The sequence below is a fragment of the Oncorhynchus nerka genome, linkage group LG8 (genome assembly GCF_034236695.1).
Source record: "Oncorhynchus nerka isolate Pitt River linkage group LG8, Oner_Uvic_2.0, whole genome shotgun sequence".
Taxonomy (NCBI): domain Eukaryota; kingdom Metazoa; phylum Chordata; class Actinopteri; order Salmoniformes; family Salmonidae; genus Oncorhynchus; species Oncorhynchus nerka.
In genome coordinates, this window is record NC_088403.1 from 58,373,982 (window position 1) to 58,396,463 (window position 22,482).

The 22,482-nt window shown below is 46.9% G+C and overlaps 1 protein-coding gene across 1 annotated transcript in view; it reads left to right on the forward strand.

Moving 5' to 3' along the window:
- Positions 1-22,482, forward strand: part of LOC115133654 (microtubule-associated protein futsch-like) — a 225,581-nt gene that overhangs the window by 90,540 nt on the left and 112,559 nt on the right. The window lies entirely within an intron of this gene.

The window sequence follows — 22,482 nt, forward strand, 5'->3', positions numbered from 1 at the left end:
TCTCTCTCTCTGTATCTCTCTGTACCCCTTCTCTCTCTCTGTATCTCTCTGTACCCCTTCTCTCTCTGTATCTCTCTGTACCCCTTCTCTCTCTCTGTGTATCTCTCTGTACCCCTTCTCTCTCTCTCTCTCTGTATCTCTCTGTACCCCTTCTCTCTCTCTCTGTATCTCTCTGTACCCCTTCTCTCTCTCTCTGTATCTCTCTGTACCACTTCTCTCTCTCTCTGTATCTCTCTGTACCCCTTCTCTCTCTCTGCATCTCTCTGTACCCCTTCTCTCTCTCTGTATCCCCTTCTCTCTGTACCCCTTCTCTCTCTCTGTATCTCTCTGTACCCCTTCTCTCTCTCTGTATCTCTCTGTACCCCTTCTCTCTCTCTCTGTATCTCTCTGTACCCCTTCTCTCTCTCTCTCTGTATCTCTCTGTTCCCCTTCTCTCTCTCTCTGTATCTCTCTGTACCCCTTCTCTCTCTCTCTGTATCTCTCTGTACCCCTTCTCTCTCTCTGTATCTCTCTGTACCCCTTCTCTCTCTCTGTGTATCACTCTGTACCCCTTCTCTCTCTCTGTATCTCTCTGTACCCCTTCTCTCTCTCTGTATCTCTCTGTACCCCTTCTCTCTCTCTGTATCTCTCTGTACCCCTTCTCTCTCTCTCTGTATCTCTCTGTACCCCTTCTCTCTCTCTGTACCCCTTCTCTCTCTCTCTGTATCTCTCTGTACCCCTTCTCTCTCTCTCTCTGTATCTCTCTGTACCCCTTCTCTCTCTCTGTATCTCTCTGTACCCCTTCTCTCTCTCTCTGTATCTCTCTGTACCCCTTCTCTCTCTCTGTATCTCTCTGTACCCCTTCTCTCTCTCTGTATCTCTCTGTACCCCTTCTCTCTCTCTCTGTATCTCTCTGTACCCCTTCTCTCTCTCTCTGTATCTCTCTGTACCCCTTCTCTCTCTCTGTACCCCTTCTCTCTCTCTCTCTGTATCTCTCTGTACCCCTTCTCTCTCTCTCTGTATCTCTCTGTACCCCTTCTCTCTCTCTCTCTGTATCTCTCTGTACCCCTTCTCTCTCTCTCTGTATCTCTCTGTACCCCTTCTCTCTCTCTCTGTATCTCTCTGTACCCCTTCTCTCTCTCTCTGTATCTCTCTGTACCCCTTCTCTCTCTCTGTATCTCTCTGTACCCCTTCTCTCTCTCTGTATCTCTCTGTACCCCTTCTCTCTCTCTCTGTATCTCTCTGTACCCCTTCTCTCTCTCTGTACCCCTTCTCTCTCTCTCTCTGTATCTCTCTGTACCCCTTCTCTCTCTCTCTCTGTATCTCTCTGTACCCCTTCTCTCTCTCTCTGTATCTCTCTGTACCCCTTCTCTCTCTCTGTATCTCTCTGTACCCCTTCTCTCTCTCTGTATCTCTCTGTACCCCTTCTCTCTCTCTGTATCTCTCTGTACCCCTTCTCTCTCTCTCTGTATCTCTCTGTACCCCTTCTCTCTCTCTCTGTATCTCTCTGTACCCCTTCTCTCTCTCTCTGTATCTCTCTGTACCCCTTCTCTCTCTCTGTATCTCTCTGTACCCCTTCTCGCTCTCTCTGTATCTCTCTGTACCCCTTCTCTCTCTCTGTATCTCTCTGTACCCCTTCTCTCTCTCTCTGTATCTCTCTGTACCCCTTCTCTCTCTCTATGTATCTCTCTGTACCCCTTCTCTCTCTCTCTGTATCTCTCTGTACCCCTTCTCTCTCTCTCTGTATCTCTCTGTACCCCTTCTCTCTCTCTGTATCTCTCTGTACCCCTTCTCTCTCTCTCTGTATCTCTCTGTACCCCTTCTCTCTCTCTGTACCCCTTCTCTCTCTCTCTCTGTATCTCTCTGTACCCCTTCTCTCTCTCTCTCTCTGTATCTCTCTGTACCCCTTCTCTCTCTCTCTGTATCTCTCTGTACCCCTTCTCTCTCTCTGTATCTCTCTGTACCCCTTCTCTCTCTCTGTATCTCTCTGTACCCCTTCTCTCTCTCTCTGTATCTCTCTGTACCCCTTCTCTCTCTCTGTACCCCTTCTCTCTCTCTCTCTGTATCTCTCTGTACCCCTTCTCTCTCTCTCTCTGTATCTCTCTGTACCCCTTCTCTCTCTCTGTATCTCTCTGTACCCCTTCTCTCTCTCTGTATCTCTCTGTACCCCTTCTCTCTCTCTGTATCTCTCTGTACCCCTTCTCTCTCTCTGTATCTCTCTGTACCCTTCTGTATCTCTCTGTACCCCTTCTCTGTCTCTGTATCTCTCTGTACCCCTTCTCTCTCTCTGTATCTCTCTGTACCCCTTCTCTCTCTCTGTATCTCTCTGTACCCCTTCTCTCTCTCTGTATCTCTCTGTACCCCTTCTCTCTCTCTGTATCTCTCTGTACCCCTTCTCTCTCTCTCTGTATCTCTCTGTACCCCTTCTCTCTCTCTCTGTATCTCTCTGTACCCCTTCTCTCTCTCTGTATCTCTCTGTACCCCTTCTCGCTCTCTCTGTATCTCTCTGTACCCCTCTCTCTCTCTGTATCTCTCTGTACCCCTTCTCTCTCTCTCTGTATCTCTCTGTACCCCTTCTCTCTCTCTATGTATCTCTCTGTACCCCTTCTCTCTCTCTCTGTATCTCTCTGTACCCCTTCTCTCTCTCTCTGTATCTCTCTGTACCCCTTCTCTCTCTCTGTATCTCTCTGTACCCCTTCTCTCTCTCTCTGTATCTCTCTGTACCCCTTCTCTCTCTCTGTACCCCTTCTCTCTCTCTCTCTGTATCTCTCTGTACCCCTTCTCTCTCTCTCTCTCTGTATCTCTCTGTACCCCTTCTCTCTCTCTCTGTATCTCTCTGTACCCCTTCTCTCTCTCTGTATCTCTCTGTACCCCTTCTCTCTCTCTGTATCTCTCTGTACCCCTTCTCTCTCTCTGTATCTCTCTGTACCCCTTCTCTCTCTGTATCTCTCTGTACCCCTTCTCTCTCTCTGTATCTCTCTGTACCCCTTCTCTCTCTCTGTGTATCTCTCTGTACCCCTTCTCTCTCTCTGTATCTCTCTGTACCCCTTTTCTCTCTCTGTATCTCTCTGTACCCCTTCTCTCTCTCTGTATCTCTCTGTACCCCTTCTCTCTCTCTGTATCTCTCTGTACCCATTCTCTCTCTCTCTGTATCTCTCTGTACCCCTTCTCTCTCTCTCTGTATCTCTCTGTACCCCTTCTCTCTCTCTCTGTATCTCTCTGTACCCCTTCTCTCTCTCTGTATCTCTCTGTACCCCTTCTCTCTCTCTCTGTATCTCTCTGTACCCCTTCTCTCTCTCTGTATCTCTCTGTACCCCTTCTCTCTCTCTGTATCCCCTTCTCTCTGTACCCCTTCTCTCTCACTGTACCCCTTCTCTCTCTCTGTATCTCTCTGTACCCCTTCTCTCTCTCTGTACCCCTTCTCTCTCTCTCTCTCTGTATCTCTCTGTACCCCTTCTCTCTCTCTCTGTATCTCTCTGTACCCCTTCTCTCTCCCTGTATCTCTCTGTACCCCTTCTCTCTCTCTGTATCTCTCTGTACCCCTTCTCTCTCTCTCTGTATCTCTCTGTACCCCTTCTCTCTCTCTGTATCTCTCTGTACCCCTTCTCTCTCTCTGTATCCCTTCTCTCTCTCTCTGTATCTCTCTGTACCCCTTCCCTCTCTCTGTACCCCTTCTCTCTCTCTCTCTGTATCTCTCTGTACCCCTTCTCTCTCTCTCTCTGTATCTCTCTGTACCCCTTCTCTCTCTCTGTATCTCTCTGTACCCCTTCTCTCTCTCTGTATCTCTCTGTACCCCTTCTCTCTCTCTGTATCTCTCTGTACCCCTTCTCTCTCTCTGTATCTCTCTGTACCCCTTCTGTATCTCTCTGTACCCCTTCTCTCTCTCTGTATCTCTCTGTACCCCTTCTCTCTCTCTGTATCTCTCTGTACCCCTTCTCTCTCTCTGTATCTCTCTGTACCCCTTCTCTCTCTCTGTATCTCTCTGTACCCCTTCTCTCTCTCTGTATCTCTCTGTACCCCTCTCTCTCTCTCTGTATCTCTCTGTACCCCTTCTCTCTCTCTGTATCTCTCTGTACCCCTTCTCTCTCTCTGTATCTTCTGTACCCCTTCTCTCTCTCTCTGTATCTCTCTGTACCCCTTCTCTCTCTCTGTATCTCTCTGTACCCCTTCTCTCTCTCTCTGTATCTCTCTGTACCCCTTCTCTCTCTCTGTATCTCTCTGTACCCCTTCTCTCTCTCTCTGTATCTCTCTGTACCCCTTCTCTCTCTCTCTGTATCTCTCTGTACCCCTTCTCTCTCTCTCTCTGTATCTCTCTGTACCCCTTCTCTCTCTCTGTATCTCTCTGTACCCCTTCTCTCTCTCTCTGTATCTCTCTGTACCCCTTCTCTCTCTCTCTGTATCTCTCTGTACCCCTTCTCTCTCTCTCTGTATCTCTCTGTTACCCCTTCTCTCTCTCTCTCTCTGTATCTCTCTGTACCCCTTCTCTCTCTCTGTATCTCTCTGTACCCCTTCTCTCTCTCTCTGTATCTCTCTGTACCCCTTCTCTCTCTCTGTATCTCTCTGTACCCCTTCTCTCTCTCTGTATCTCTCTGTACCCCTTCTCTCTCTCTCTCTGTATCTCTCTGTACCCCTTCTCTCTCTCTCTGTATCTCTCTGTACCCCTTCTCTCTCTCTGTACCCCTTCTCTCTCTCTCTCTGTACCCTTTCTCTCTCTCTCTCTGTATCTCTCTGTACCCCTTCTCTCTCTCTCTCTGTATCTCTCTGTACCCCTTCTCTCTCTCTGTATCTCTCTGTACCCCTTCTCTCTCTCTGTATCTCTCTGTGCCCCTTCTCTCTCTCTGTATCACTCTGTACCCCTTCTCTCTCTCTGTATCTCTCTGTACCCCTTCTCTCTCTCTCTGTATCTCTCTGTACCCCTTCTCTCTCTCTCTGTATCTCTCTGTACCCCTTCTCTCTCTCTGTACCCCTTCTCTCTCTCTCTCTGTATCTCTCTGTACCCATTCTCTCTCTCTCTCTGTATCTCTCTGTACCCCTTCTCTCTCTCTCTGTATCTCTCTGTACCCCTTCTCTCTCTGTATCTTTCTGTACCCCTTCTCGCTCTCTGTATCTCTCTGTACCCCTTCTCTCTCTCTGTGTATCTCTCTGTACCCCTTCTCTCTCTCTGTATCTCTCTGTACCCCTTCTCTCTCTCTGTATCTCTCTGTACCCCTTCTCTCTCTCTGTATCTCTCTGTACCCCTTCTCTCTCTCTGTATCTCTCTGTACCCCTTCTCTCTCTCTCTGTATCTCTCTGTACCCCTTCTCTCTCTCTCTGTATCTCTCTGTACCCCTTCTCTCTCTCTCTGTATCTCTCTGTACCCCTTCTCTCTCTCTGTGTATCTCTCTGTACCCCTTCTCTCTCTCTGTATCTCTCTGTACCCCTTCTCTCTCTCTGTATCTCTCTGTACCCCTTCTCTCTCTCTGTATCTCTCTGTACCCCCTCTCTCTCTCTCTGTATCTCTCTGTACCCCTTCTCTCTCTCTCTCTGTATCTCTCTGTACCCCTTCTCTCTCTCTGTATCTCTCTGTACCCCTTCTCTCTCTCTGTATCTCTCTGTACCCCTTCTCTCTCTCTCTGTATCTCTCTGTACCCCTTCTCTCTCTCTCTCTGTATCCCCTTCTCTCTGTATCCCCCTCAATCTCTCTCTCTCTGTATCTCTCTGTACCCCTTCTCTCTCTCTCTCTGTATCTCTCTGTACCCCTTCTCTCTCTCTCTGTATCTCTCTGTACCCCTTGTCTCTCTCTCTCTGTATCTCTCTGTACCCCTTCTCTCTCTCTCTGTATCTCTCTGTACCCCTTCTCTCTCTCTCTGTATCTCTCTGTACCCCTTCTCTCTCTCTCTCTGTATCCCCTTCTCTCTGTATCCCCCTCAATCTCTCTCTCTCTCACTCTGTCACATGCACTCTCTCTCTCTCTCTCTCTCTCTCTCCCTCTCAATTCAATTTCAATTCAAGGGGCTTTATTGGCATGGGAAACATATGTTTACATTGCCAAAGCAAGTGAAATAGATAATAAACAAAAGTGAATTAAACAATTTAAAAAATTAACAATAAACATTACACTCTCTATTAGTTCACTTCTCTACTGATATATTATATTACCTCTATATTGATCTATTATCTTACCTCTATACTGATCTATTATCTTACCTCTATACTGATCTATTATCTTAATTCTATACTGATCTATTATCTTAACTCTATACTGATCTATTATCTTACCTCTATACTGATATATTATCTTAACTCTATCCTGATCTATTATCTTACCTCTATACTGATATATTATCTTAACTCTATCCTGATCTATTATCTTACCTCTATACTGATATATTATATTACCTCTATATTGATCTATTATCTTACCTCTATACTGATCTATTATCTTAACTCTATCCTGATCTATTATCTTACCTCTATACTGATATATTATATTACCTCTATATTGATCTATTATCTTACCTCTATACTGATCTATTATCTTAACTCTATCCTGATCTATTATCTTACCTCTATACTGATATATTATATTACCTCTATATTGATCTATTATCTTACCTCTATACTGATCTATTATCTTAACTCTATACTGATCTATTATCTTACCTCTATACTGATATATTATATTACCTCTATATTGATCTATTATCTTACCTCTATACTGATCTATTATCTTACCCTAGCTCTCCTCTACCTGTATCCTCTCTGGTCTCTCCCCCTCCCTCCCCTCATCCAATGCCCGGACACCCCCACCCCCTCCCTCTCTATCCATAGTCTGGTTGCCCCTCCCTGGAATCTGTTACCGTAGAACAGTGACCTTCACACAGTGACAAGGACCTCAACGAATGGGAGAGATAGGAACTGTGTGAGTGTAAGACAGAGATGGAGAAGAGACAGGACCCGATTCACTAACATCCCCTGTGGGTTCATATATCATTTGACAGGTAGAATCAATGGATTGACAGCTGTGAATATGGAATCTGATGGTCTAGTGGGTATCAGTTAGCAAGCTGGAACAATCTCAAGGTGTTCTGTATTGTTAAACCCTCATCTACATGTATCGGCAATGCAATTTTGCAAAGTGGATCACAGTGAAAAACAATCTGTGTCAGTCATCCTAGCAACCTGCAAGCACAAGTATCTACAGTATGTCAGTCATCCTAGCAACCTGCAAGCACAAGTATCTACAGTATGTCAGTCATCGCTAGCAACCAACGAGCATTCCACCACCCGCATACAAATGGCATTGCTATACGGTAATGATAACAGCCATGTACTGTATAGAGAGAGATAGATAGTGGTTGTTACTGTTTGCATGTGGGGTTGAAGCCATCTGAACATCCATCCCCTTGACCTTCATCAGTGTCCAAGGCCTCCTCATGCAACCAGACTACTACTACTACAGTACACTACCCTACACACCTGTTCCCCCTGTTCCCCTTGTTACCCCATTACCCCTGTTACCCCTCTTACCCTTGTTCCCCCGTTACCCCCGTTAGCCATGCTCTTAAATGCAAGTAAAACTAAATGCATGCTCTTCAACCGATCGCTGCCTGCACCTGCCCACCCGTCCAGCATCACTGGATCAAATCAAATCAAATTTATTTATATAGCCCTTCGTACATCAGCTGATATCTCAAAGTGCTGTACAGAAACCCAGCCTAAAACCCCAAACAGCAAGCAATGCAGGTGTAGAAGCACGGTGGCTAGGAAAAACTCCCTAGAAAGGCCAAAACCTAGGAAGAAACCTAGAGAGGAACCAGGCTATGTGGGGTGGCCAGTCCTCTTCTGGCTGTGCCGGGTGGAGATTATAACAGAACATGGCCAAGATGTTCAAATGTTCATAAATGACCAGCATGGTCGAATAATAATAAGGCAGAACAGTTGAAACTGGACAGTCAGGTGGAAGTTGAAACTGGAGCAGCAGCATGGCCAGGTGGACTGGGGACAGCAAGGAGTCATCATGTCAGGTAGTCCTGGGGCATGGTCCTAGGGCTCAGGTCCTCCGAGAGAGAGAAAGAAAGAGAGAAGGAGAGAATTAGAGAACGCACACTTAGATTCACACAGGACACCGAATAGGACAGGAGAAGTACTCCAGATATAACAAACTGACCCCAGCCCCCGACACATAAACTACTGCAGCATAAATACTGGAGGCTGAGACAGGAGGGGTCAGGAGACACTGTGGCCCCATCCGAGGACACCCCCGGACAGGGCCAAACAGGAAGGATATAACCCCACCCACTTTGCCAAAGCACAGCCCCCACACCACTAGAGGGATATCTTCAACCACCAACTTACCATCCTGAGACAAGGCCGAGTATAGCCCACAAAGATCTCCGCCACGGCACAACCCAAGGGGGGGGCGCCAACCCAGACAGGATGACCACAACAGTGAATCAACCCACTCAGGTGACACACCCCCTCCAGGGACGGCATGAGAGAGCCCCAGTAAGCCAGTGACTCAGCCCCTGTAATAGGGTTAGAGGCAGAGAATCCCAGTGGAAAGAGAGGAACCGGCCAGGCAGAGACAGCAAGGGCGGTTCGTTGCTCCAGAGCCTTTCCGTTCACCTTCCCACTCCTGGGCCAGACTACACTCAATCATATGACCCACTGAAGAGATGAGTCTTCAGTAAAGACTTAAAGGTTGAGACCGAGTTTGCGTCTCTGACATGGGTAGGCAGACCGTTCCATAAAAATGGAGCTCTATAGGAGAAAGCCCTGCCTCCAGCTGTTTGCTTAGAAATTCTAGGGACAATTAGGAGGCCTGCGTCTTGTGACCGTAGCGTACGTGTAGGTATGTACGGCAGGACCAAATCAGAGAGATAGGTAGGAGCAAGCCCATGTAATGCTTTGTAGGTTAGCAGAAAAACCTTGAAATCAGCCCTTGCTTTGACAGGAAACCAGTGTAGAGAGGCTAGCACTGGAGTAATATGATGAATTTTTTGGTTCTAGTCAGGATTCTAGCAGCCGTATTTAGCACTAACTGAAGTTTATTTAGTGCTTTATCCGGGTAGCCGGAAAATAGAGCATTGCAGTAGTCTAACCTAGAAGTGACAAAAGCATGGATTAATTTTTCTGCATCATTTTTGGACAGAAAGTTTCTGATTTTTGCAATGTTACGTAGATGGAAAAAAGCTGTCCTCGAAATGGTCTTGATATGTTCTTCAAAAGAGAGATCAGGGTCCAGAGTAACGCCGAGGTCCTTCACAGTTTTATTTGAGAAGACTGTACAACCATTAAGATTAATTGTCAGATTCAAAAGAAGATCTCTTTGTTTCTTGGGACCTAGAACAAGCATCTCCGTTTTGTCCGAGTTTAATAGTAGAAAGTTTGCAGCCATCCACTTCCTTATGTCTGAAACACATGCTTCTAGCGAGGGCAATTTTGGGGCTTCACCATGTTTCATTGAAATGTACAGCTGTGTGTCATCCGCATAGCAGTGAAAGTTTACATTATGTTTTCGAATAACATCCCCAAGAGGTAAAATATATAGTGAAAACAATAGTGGTCCTAAAACGGAACCTTGAGGAACACCGAAATTTACAGTTGATTTGTCAGAGGACAAACCATTCACAGAGACAAACTGATATCTTTCCGACAGATAAGATCTAAACCAGGCCAGAACATGTCCGTGTAGACCAATTTGGGTTTCCAATCTCTCCAAAAGAATGTGGTGATCGATGGTATCAAAAGCAGCACTAAGGTCTAGGAGCATGAGGACAGATGCAGAGCCTCGGTCCGATGCCATTAAAATGTCATTTACCACCTTCACAAGTGCCGTCTCAGTGCTATGATGGGGTCTAAAACCAGACTGAAGCGTTTCGTATACATTGTTTGTCTTCAGGAAGGCAGTGAGTTGCTGTGCAACAGCCTTCTCTAAAATTTTTGAGAGGAATGGAAGATTCGATATAGGCCGATAGTTTTTTATATTTTCTGGGTCAAGGTTTGGCTTTTTACTGCCACTTTTAGTGAGTTTGGTACACATCCAGTGGATAGAGAGCCGTTTATTATGTTCAACATAGGAGGGCCAAGCACAGGAAGCAGCTCTTTCAGTAGTTTAGTTGGAATAGGGTCCAGTATGCAGCTTGAAGGTTTAGAGGCCATGATTATTTTCATCATTGTGTCAAGAGATATAGTACTAAAACACTTGAGCGTCTCTCTTGATCCTAGGTCCTGGCAGAGTTGTGCAGACTCAGGACAACTGAGGTTTGGAGGAATACGCAGGTTTAAAGAGGAGTCCGTAATTTGCTTTCTAATAATCATAATCTTTTCCTCAAAGAAGTTCATGAATTTATCACTGCTAAAGTGAAAGTCATCCTCTCTTGGGGAATGCTGCTTTTTAGTTAGCTTTGCGACAGTATCAAAAAGGAATTTCGGATTGTTCTTATTTTCCTCAATTAAGTTAGAAAAATAGGATGATCGAGCAGCAGTAAGGGCTCTTCGGTACTGCACGGTACCGTCCTTCCAAGCTAGTCGGAAGACTTCCAGTTTGGTGTGGCGCCATTTCCGTTTCAATTTTCTGGAAGCTTGCTTCAGAGCTCGGGTATTTTCTGTGTACCAGGGAGCTAGATTCTTATGATATTTTTGTTTTGTTTTTAGGGGTGCAACTGCATCTAGGGTATTGCGCAAGGTTAAATTGAGATCCTCAGTTAGGTGGTTGACTGATTTTTGTCCTCTGGCGTCCTTGGTTAGGCAGAGGGAGTCTGGAAGGGCATCAAGGAATCTTTGTGTTGTCTGTGAATTTATAGCACGACTTTTGATGTTCCTTGGTTGGGGTCTGAGCAGATTATTTGTTGCAATTGCAAACGTAATAAAATGGTGGTCCGATAGTCCAGGATTATGAGGAAAAACATTAAGATCCACAACATTTATTCCATGGGACAAAACTAGGTCCAGCGTATGACTGTGACAGTGAGTGGGTCCAGAGACATGTTGGACAAAACCCACTGAGTCGATGATGGCTCCGAAAGCCTTTTGGAGTGGGTCTGTGGACTTTTTCATGTGAATATTAAAGTCACCAAAGATTAGAATATTATCTGCTATGACTACAAGGTCCGATAGGAATTCAGGGAACTCAGTGAGAAACGCTGTATATGGCCCAGGAGGCCTGTAAACAGTAGCTATAAAAAGTGATTGAGTAGGCTGCATAGATTTCATGACTAGAAGCTCGAAAGGGATCTAACATTAAGTAGCCCTATTTTGAGATGTGAGGTATCATGATCTCTTTCAGTAATGACAGGAATGGAGGTGGTCTTTATCCTAGTGAGAATGCTAAGGCGAACACCGCCATGTTTAGTTTTGCCCAACCTAGGTCGAGGCACAGACACGGTCTGTGAACATGGATGGTTCTGACTATGTGTGGAATATGTGGACAATTACAAATAACTAGGTGTCTGGTTAGACTGTAAACTCTCCTTCCAGACTCACTGGAATTAGCTTCCTATTTCGCAACAAAGCATCCTTCACTCATGCTGCCAAACATACCCTCATAAAACTGACTATACTACCTACCTATCCTGGACTTCGGCGATGTCATTTATAAAATAGCCTCCAAAACTCTACTCAGCAAATTGAATGGCACTGTCTATTACGTTTTGTCTCCAAAGCCCCATATACTACCCACTACTGCGACCTGTATGCTCTCGTTGGCTGGCCCTCGCTTCATATTCGTCGCCAAACTCACTGGCTCCAGGTCATCTATAAGTCTTTTCTAGGTAAAACCCCGCCTAATCTCAGCTCACTGGTCACCATAGCAGCACCCACCCGTAGCATGCGCTCCAGCAGGTATATCTCACTGGTCACCCCAAAACCAATTCCTCGTTTGGCCGTCTTTCCTTCCAGTTCTCTGCTGCCAATGACTGGAATGAATTGCAAAAATCACTGAAGCTGGAGACCCTTACTAACTTTAAACATCAGCTGTCAGAGCAGCTTACAGATCATTGCACCTGTACATAGCCCATGTGTAAATAGCCCATCCAACTACCTCATCCTCATATTGTTATTTATTTTTTTGCTCCTTTGCACCCCAGTATCTCTACTTGCACATTCATCTTCTGCACATCTATCACTCCAGTGTTTAATTGCTAAATTGTAATTACTTCGCCACTACAGCCTATTTATTGCCTTACCTCCCTAATCTTACCTCATTTGCACACACTGTATCTAGATTTTTTTCTATTGTGTTATTGACTGGATGTTTGTTTATTCTATGTGTAACTCTGTGTTGTTGTTTGTGTTACACTGCTTTGCTGTATCTTGGCCAGGTCACAGTTGTAAATGAGAACTTGTTATCAACTGTCCTACCTGATTAAATAAAGGTGAAAAAAACTGTTACTCATGTTACCCTTGTAACCCCATTACCCCTGTTACCGTGGTCCTCCTGTTACCCACCCCTGTTACCCCTGTTACACTGGTCCTCCTGTTACCCAGTCACCCCTGTTACCCTGGTCCTCCTGTTACCCAGTCACCCCAGTTACCCTGGTCCTCCTGTTACCCAGTTACCCCGTTACCCTGGTCCTCCAGTTACCCAGTTACCCCTGTTACCCTGGTCCTCCTGTTACCCAGTTACCCCTGTAACCCTGGTCCTCCTGTTACCCAGTTACCCTTGTTACCCCGTTACCCTGGTCCTCCTGTTTCCCAGTTACCCCTGTTACCCTGGTCCTCCTGTTACCCAGTTACCCCTGTTACCCTGGTCCTCCTGTTACCCAGTTACCCCTGTTACCCTGGTCCTCCTGTTACCCAGTCACCCCTGTAACCCTTGTTACCCCTGTAACCCGTGTTACCCCATTACCTCTGTTACCCTGGTCCTCCTGTTATCCAGTTACCCCTGTTACCCTGGTCCTCCTGTTACCCAGTTTCCCCTGTTACCCTGGTCGTCCTGTTACCCAGTTACCCCTGTAACACTGGTCCTCCTGTTACCCAGTCACCCCTGTAACCCTGGTCCTCCTGTTACCCAGTTACCATTGTTACCCCTGTTACCCTGGTCCTCCTGTTACCCAGTCACCCCAGTTACCCTGGTCCTCCTGTTACCCAGTTACCCTTGTTACCCCTGTTACACTGGTCCTCCTGTTACCCAGTCACCCCAGTTACCCTGGTCCTCCTGTTACCCAGTTACCCCGTTACCCTGGTCCTCCAGTTACCCAGTTACCCTTGTTACCCCTGTTACACTGGTCCTCCTGTTACCCAGTTACCCCTGTTACACTGGTCCTCCTGTTACCCAGTCATCCCTGTTACTCTGGTCCTCCTGTTACCCAGTTGCCCTTGTTACCCCTGTTACCCTGGTCCTCCTGTTACCCCTGTTACCCTGGTCCTCCTGTTACCCAGTTACCCCTGTTACCCTGGTCCTCCTGTTACCCAGTTACCCTTGTTACCCCTGTTACCCTGGTCCTCCTGTTACCCAGGTACCCTTGTTACCCCTGTTACCCTGGTCCTCCTGTTACCCAGGTACCCTTGTTACCCCTGTTACGCTGGTCCTCCTGTTACCCAGTTACCCTTGTTACCCCTGTTACCCTGGTCCTCCTGTTACCCAGGTACCCTTGTTACCCCTGTTACCCTGGTCCTCCAGTTACCCAGTTACCCCTGTTACCCTGGTCCTCCTGTTACCCAGTCACCCCTGTTACCCTGGTCCTCCTGTTACCCAGTTACCCTTGTTACCCCTGTTACCCTGGTCCTCCTGTTACCCAGTTACCCCTGTTACCCTGGTCCTCCTGTTACCCAGTCACCCCTGTTACCCTGGTCCTCCTGTTACCCAGTTACCCTTGTTACCCCTGTTACCCTGGTCCTCCTGTTACCCAGTTACCCCTGTTACCCTGGTCCTCCTGTTACCCAGTTACCCCTGTTACCGTGGTCCTCCTGTTACCCAGTCACCCCTGTTACCCTGGTCCTCCTGTTACCCAGTCACCCCAGTTACCCTGGTCCTCCTGTTACCCAGTTACCCCTGTTACCCTGGTCCTCCTGTTACCCAGTCACCCCTGTTACCCTGGTCCTCCTGTTACCCAGTTACCCTTGTTACCCCTGTTACCCTGGTCCTCCTGTTACCCAGTTACCCCTGTTACCCTGGTCCTCCTGTTACCCAGTCACCCCTGTTACCCTGGTCCTACTGTTACCCAGTTACCCCTGCCTACTGTAAACTTTTAACTGCCTTGCGATGACTAAGTCATCCATTTATTATGGAACTATAGTCCATAATGATAAGTCTTTATATCCTAACTCTATCTGCATGTTGATTAGTTGGTATTTATGCTAGTTTTCTAGGGCTGTCATGGTAATCTCCTCTTATGCACTCTGGACATGCGTTAGTAGTACTCAACTCACTAACAACCATCAGGACCTAATGGTATGGTGCTCAGGGCTCTATTGTCCCTCGAACCACTCTTACATCAATGCAAATGCTATCAAAAATCACATCAAACACTTATCATCAAAACAGTATCATGCTTTAAAAACTCACCTCACTGTGATTAATCAATTTGAAGAAAGAAGTTCAACAACAGGTTGAAACTGAGTGGAGAACATGGTTGTTGTGGATGTTGTTTCAAAGCCTAACACAACGAAATGGACAGCGCTTTCTAAAGTGATGATTCATTCAAAACACTCTGATGCATATTGGAGCTTCTACATATGTATAGGCCTATAGTGCCCAAGCCTGAAAAAAACTATTAAAATAAGGATTCTGCCATTATACAATATGTAGCCTACCGCATATTAGACATGGCAGAAAAACATAAATTAAAGACAGATTTGGTACATATTTGGTCTAGCCTATAATTATAATGAATTTGTATTTGGTTTTGAATATCCTAGTAATAGGGAATTTTTTATATATTTTCATAATTAATAGGCTGAAACATTACCTTTAGCTACAGAATATCTTACCACCATGCATTTCCATCTCACCTCTCCCTGTTCCAATCTCCAATGAGCAGAGAGAGGGGCTGTCAACAGTTTATGTTTTGTTTTGAAAACATGTTACTATCAATGTTCTTATAGCCAGCTAGCAAACGTTCACCGTCTACCGTAGCACTGTAGTAATTATCACACTCAACTGAACGACTTGATTAGTGTAGTGTTAGCTAGCTACATAGTTGTCTTTGCTGTCTTCGTATCCAAGATAATTGTGTAGTTTAGAGTGTGTAGTCTTAGAGTGATTATCTTAATTTACCGAGGTTAGCTAGCCAGCTATTTGTCGTCCTTAACGTAGGAGTCACTCCTAGCTAGCCAACAGCTAGCCAACGTCTACTGAATAGAACTTTCGCATTCCGGTCGCATTCCGCTTCGCTCCACAGGTAGTATCACATTTTCATTTCATTTCATTACAGTCCCAACGGTGTGATTTGTTGGATCGTAGCTAGCTACATAGCTAGCTACATAGCCGTCTTTGTTTCAAAGATAATTGTGTAGTCTAGAGCGATTTTCTAGGTTAGCTAGCCAGCTATTGTTGTTCTTTTAACGCAACGTAACGTAATCAACACTGCTAGCTAGCCAGCTAGCCCCCGAATAGCAGCATTGTAGAAACTTTACACTCAACGGAACGACTTGATTAGTGTAGTGTCAACAACGCAGCCACTGCCAGCTAGCCTACAAAGTCAACAACGCAGCCACTGCCAGCTAGCCTACCTCAGCAGTACTGTATCATTTTAATCATTTTAGTCAATTAGATTCTTGCTACGTAAGCTTAACTTTCTGAACATTCGAGACGTGTAGTCCACTTGTCATTCCAATCTCCTTTGCATTAGCGTAGCCTCTTCTCTAGCCTGTCAACTATGTGTCTGTCTATCCCTGTTCTCTCCTCTCTGCACAGACCATACAAACGCTCCACACCGCGTGGCCGCGCCACCTAATCTGGTGGTCCCAGCGCGCACGACCCACGTGGAGTTCCAGGTCTCCGGTAGCCTCTGGAACTGCCGATCTGCGGCCAACAAGGCAGAGTTCATCTCAGCCTATGCCTCCCTCCAGTCCCTCGACTTCTTGGCACTGACGGAAACATGGATCACCACAGACAACACCGCTACTCCTACTGCTCTCTCTTCGTCCGCCCACGTGTTCTCGCACACCCCGAGAGCTTCTGGTCAGCGGGGTGGAGGCACCGGGATCCTCATCTCTCCCAAGTGGTCATTCTCTCTTTCTCCCCTTACCCATCTGTCTATCGCCTCCTTTGAATTCCATGCTGTCACAGTTACCAGCCCTTTCAAGCTTAACATCCTTATCATTTATCGCCCTCCAGGTTCCCTCGGAGAGTTCATCAATGAGCTTGATGCCTTGATAAGCTCCTTTCCTGAGGACGGCTCACCTCTCACAGTTCTGGGCGACTTTAACCTCCCCACGTCTACCTTTGACTCATTCCTCTCTGCCTCCTTCTTTCCACTCCTCTCCTCTTTTGACCTCACCCTCTCACCTTCCCCCCTACTCACAAGGCAGGCAATACGCTCAACCTCATCTTTACTAGATGCTGTTCTTCCACTAACCTCATTGCAACTCCCCTCCAAGTCTCCGACCACTACCTTGTATCCTTTTCCCTCTCGCTCTCATCCAACACTTCCCACACTGCCCCTACTCGGATGGTATCGCGCCGTCCCAACCTTCGCTCTCTCTCCCCCGCTACTCTCTCCTCTTCCATCCTATCATCTCTTCCCTCTGCTCAAACCTTCTCCAACCTATCTCCTGATTCTGCCTCCTCAACACTCCTCTCCTCCCTTTCTGCATCCTTTGACTCTCTATGTCCCCTATCCTCCAGGCCGGTTCGGTCCTCCCCTCCCGCTCCGTGGCTCGACGACTCATTGCGAGCTCACAGAACAGGGCTCCGGGCAGCCGAGCGGAAATGGAGGAAAACTCGCCTCCCTGCGGACCTGGCATCCTTTCACTCCCTCCTCTCTACATTTTCCTCATCTGTCTCTGCTGCTAAAGCCACTTTCTACCACTCTAAATTCCAAGCATCTGCCTCTAACCCTAGGAAGCTCTTTGCCACCTTCTCCTCCCTCCTGAATCCTCCTCCCCCTCCCCCCCCCTCCCCCCCCCCCCTCCTCCCTCTCTGCAGATGACTTCGTCAACCATTTTGAAAAGAAGGTCGACGACATCCGATCCTCGTTTGCTAAGTCAAACGACACCGCTGGTTCTGCTCACACTGCCCTACCCTGTGCTCTGACCTGTTTCTCCCCTCTCTCTCCAGATGACATCTCGCGTCTTGTGACGGCCGGCCGCCCAACAACCTGCCCGCTTGACCCTATCCCCTCCTCTCTTCTCCAGACCATTTCCGGTGACCTTCTCCCTTACCTCACCTCGCTCATCAACTCATCCCTGACCGCTGGCTACGTCCCTCCCGTCTTCAAGAGAGCGAGAGTTGCACCCCTTCTGAAAAAACCTACACTCGATCCCTCCGATGTCAACAACTACAGACCAGTATCCTTTCTTTCTTTTCTCTCCAAAACTCTTGAACGTGCCGTCCTTGGCCAGCTCTCCCGCTATCTCTCTCAGAATGACCTTCTTGATCCAAATCAGTCAGGTTTCAAGACTAGTCATTCAACTGAGACTGCTCTTCTCTGTATCACGGAGGCACTCCGCACTGCTAAAGCGAACTCTCTCTCCTCTGCTCTCATCCTTCTAGACCTATCGGCTGCCTTCGATACTGTGAACCATCAGATCCTCCTCTCCACCCTCTCCGAGTTGGGCATCTCCGGCGCGGCCCATGCTTGGATTGCGTCCTACCTGACAGGTCGCTCCTACCAGGTGGCGTGGCGAGAATCTGTCTCCTCACCACGCGCTCTCACCACTGGTGTCCCCCAGGGCTCTGTTCTAGGCCCTCTCCTATTCTCGCTATACACCAAGTCACTTGGCTCTGTCATAACCTCACATGGTCTCTCCTATCATTGCTATGCAGACGACACACAATTAATCTTCTCCTTTCCCCCCTCTGATGACCAGGTGGCGAATCGCATCTCTGCATGTCTGGCAGACATATCAGTGTGGATGACGGATCACCACCTCAAGCTGAACCTCGGCAAGACGGAGCTGCTCTTCCTCCCGGGGAAGGACTGCCCGTTCCATGATCTCGCCATCACGGTTGACAACTCCATCGTGTCCTCCTCCCAGAGCGCTAAGAACCTTGGCGTGATCCTGGACAACACCCTGTCGTTCTCAACTAACATCAAGGCGGTGGCCCGTTCCTGTAGGTTCATGCTCTACAACATCCGCAGAGTACGACCCTGCCTCACACAGGAAGCGGCGCAGGTCCTAATCCAGGCACTTGTCATCTCCCGTCTGGATTACTGCAACTCGCTGTTGGCTGGGCTCCCTGCCTGTGCCATTAAACCCCTACAACTCATCCAGAACGCCGCAGCCCGTCTGGTGTTCAACCTTCCCAAGTTCTCTCACGTCACCCCGCTCCTCCGCTCTCTCCACTGGCTTCCAGTTGAAGCTCGCATCCGCTACAAGACCATGGTGCTTGCCTGCGGAGCTGTGAGGGGAACGGCACCTCAGTACCTCCAGGCTCTGATCAGGCCCTACACCCAAACAAGGGCACTGCGTTCATCCACCTCTGGCCTGCTCGCCTCCCTACCACTGAGGAAGTACAGTTCCCGCTCAGCCCAGTCAAAACTGTTCGCTGCTCTGGCCCCCCAATGGTGGAACAAACTCCCTCACGACGCCAGGACAGCGGAGTCAATCACCACCTTCCGGAGACACCTGAAACCCCACCTCTTTCAGGAATACCTAGGATAGGATAAAGTAATCCTTCTCACCCCCCTTAAAAGATTTAGATGCACTATTGTAAAGTGGCTGTTCCACTGGATGTCTTAAGGTGAACGCACCAATTTGTAAGTCGCTCTGGATAAGAGCGTCTGCTAAATGACTTAAATGTAAATGTAATGTAAATGTAATGTTCCCGAACAGATTTCCCTTGGTTTCCCAAATTGGAGAATATCACCTGTCTCACAGCGAAATAACCGGAGCAGCCTATCCACATGAGTGAAAAACGTACAGACAGGAATGTGGCCTCCATTCGCTAAACATACAGACAGGAAAGTGGCCTCCATTCGCTAAACGTACAGGCAGGAAAGTGGCCTCCATTCGCTAAACGTACAGACAGGAAAGTGGCCTCCATTCGCTAAACGTACAGACAGGAAAGTGGCCTCCATTCGCTATTCCAGTGCATATGGATGACATGTATTTTTGTCTTGCCCCTGTTCCTGTTCCTGTCCATTTGATAATGGGTCATTCTAAATCAAAACTAATGTTATATATTAGTAAAGACAAGATTCAATTGAGGATAGTCTAATGGGTGAAAATATGATCACTTGATGAGAGAACAGCGTGTGCAGCCTGACATGCTATCCACACTGCGCACGTATGTTGATTTTGTCCACCCCCATCAGACTCAATCAGGACAAGCAGGTTGAATATCAAAATTAACTCTGAACCAACTATATTAATTTGGGGACAGGTCAAAAAGCATTAAACATTTATGGCAATTTAGCTAGCTAGCTTGCTGTTGCTAGCTAATTTGTCCTGGAATATAAACATTTGGTTGTTATTTTACCTGAAATGCACAAGGTCCTCTACTCCAACAATTAATCCACAGATTAAAGGGTAAAAGTTTGTTTCTGGGTATCTCTCCTCCTTCCGGCTTCTTCTTCTTCTTTGGACTTTATATGGCGGTGGGCAACCAACTTTAAGGTGCATTACCACCACCAACTAGATTGGAGTGTGGACCTCAGTTATCCCCAATTACATCTCTGAGGAGATTTTTTTTACCTTTATTTAACCAGGTAGGCTATTTGAGAACAAGTTCTCATTTACAACTGTGACCTCTACGGGGAGTTTGTAAGGTGTTTGTCTACCCTCTACATTTTGCCGTCAGTACAGTGTTGGGGCAAGGCCCTACAATTACACAATACTGAAATAGAGCTGGAAATAGAGCTGGTTTTCACTGCTAAGTGACAGGCTAACTGAGCAGGTGGTGCATCCTTCTACGTCAAATGCAGCGTGTGTTTCCGCCTCCCTCTATGTTATACAACAGGCTCCTTCAGGGCAGTGCACAAAACATCCCACACTTTTCTTGTAGAATATATGACACACTTCTTTTGTAGACAAGTGTAGAGTATACCCATTTATTCACACTACCAGTCCTAAACATAGTTTCCCCCATCGATGGGGGGGCCTTGCTTTAAGTACAGGGACCCTCAGGAGCGGTTCAGTTCATTATAAGCAGGGTCCGCGTGACATAGTCTCTTTGGGCTGACCAGGCTACAGAGGAGATTACATATTGACTGAGCGGCCCTTTTGAAACACTAGACATATTCTCCCTGGTGAAAGAGTAGTTGAATCAGTGCTGGGCCACTGGTACTCGCCCCCCGGCCCACAAGACAGAGTACTATAACCCTATAACTCTTCTCCTTCTGCTATTAGGCTATTAGATGGATATTTACACTCCGGACTCCGACATTGCTCTTCCTAATATTTCTATATTTCGTAATTCACTTATTTTTCTTTTAAATGTGTGTGTATTGTTAGATGTTGCTGCACTGTTGGAGCTAGGAACTCAAGCATTTCGCTACATCCGCAAAAACATTTAATTAGACTGAAAGAGGGCCATTCATGAGGGAAACAATAGTAGTCATGCTTTCCTTTCATCATCTCAATCCTCCCTCCTTCTCATTGGCCAAACTCTCTTTACCTCCCGCCCCTTAATTTCTCTCCTCTCTCATTGGCTCCGTCCGTCTTGCCTATTCTGTCAATCATCCCCTCATGTTGTGGTGTTTTGGGAATTAATGCTTGGGTTCCTTAATCCGCAGGGTAATCTGCCTAGAGTGATATTGACATTTAATCTTCATTTCTTTCCTTCCCAGGCATTTAGGATCTATTTATAGCCTCAACAACAATCTTTTATTAGGTTCAGGACCGCAATTATACAGAGGGAAATCACCTAGTCTTTAGCCAATTGAACTGGGACCAGTTGGTATATCTGAGTCTTTATATATCTGAGTTTGTCTTGGACGGATGTTCTGATCTAGGGTCAGGTCTTATGGGTGTCTGGAAAGGAAATGCTTGGGTGGTATCCAGATTGTCATACCTTCAAATCGACCTTGTGCCATACTGGGATATTCTGTCATTCCGGCACTGAACACAATGGGTGCTATTTTCAAACACCACTGAGCCTTAGCAATGCTAACATGTATATGTAAAATCTCATAGAGAATGCTAACTAAACACGCATTGCAAACATTTGATACATTCTCTGACCTAAAGTATTTGCAGGACAGACATCCCAGCTCATAGAGTTATTATACAAGAAACAAAAAAATGATACTCCCAGTTTGCTGCACAAAACAAATATTAGACAGCAAGGCTCTTGATCCAGGAAGGAATTCTCTGCTGCTACCAAGCGACGCTTGATTTTGGAAGAAGCTAATCACTTAGCTAGATAGCTAACCAGCTACTTAATTAGCAAATTAAGTGCTTAACTGCAGAGCATTTAACATATTTTAGACAGTTAACTTAATAGTTAGAAGATATTTAGTTGGCAAACATTTAGTTGTGAATTCCATATTGTAAGTACATCACCCATATGCTGCACAACAGCATCTCTCGTCATTGTGTGCTCGTAAACAAACAGCACGTGACTGGGGACTATTGGCTTCATAGTGAAAAATGATGTGACAGTTGAAATGAACAAAGCAATCTTTTTATCTCCTAACGTATTACACAAGTTGACTAGAGTTATTTACTTAAGTAGCTACAAATATTCAAATGTATAAAAAAACAAACATAAAATAAATAGTTTCAACGGTATTGACGGTATTGAAAGATTTACAAATATCCTGGTATACGGTATATACAGCTACCGTCCATGCTTAATAGGTAGACTATCCATGCATGAGTCTCAGCAATGCCTGACTCTGCTGTTCTGGGGACTTTTGCATTCAATGAACAAAATCACACACCATGCAAACACCAGACTGCCACACACACACACACGCATGCGCACACACACACACGCGCACGCACACGCGCACACACACACACGCGCACTGATAGGCTTTATTAATACCACCAGGCCTACATAGTAAATCCTGGTCTGGCCCTAGTCCACCACCATTGTGACACGGTGCAAATTCTAACCTCCAGTAGTGGCTTTAATATTTCTATGTCACACCGTCAAGAGAGAAAGTAGACAACACGGTTTCACAGCCAAGAGAAGGAGGGAGAGAGAGAGAGGGAGAGGGAGGGAGGGAGAGGGAGGGAGCGGGAGGGAGAGAGGGAGGGAGAGGGAGGGAGGGAGGGAGGGGAGGGAGGGGAGGGAGGGAGGGAGAGGGAGGGAGAGAGAGGGAGGGAGAGGGTGAGGGAGGGAGGGAGAGGGAGGGAGCGGGAGGGAGAGAGAGGGAGGGAGAGGGAGGGAGCGGGAGGGAGGGAGAGAGAGAGGGGGAGGGAGAGGGAGGAAGCGGGAGAGAGAGGGAGCGGGAGGGAGGGAGCGGG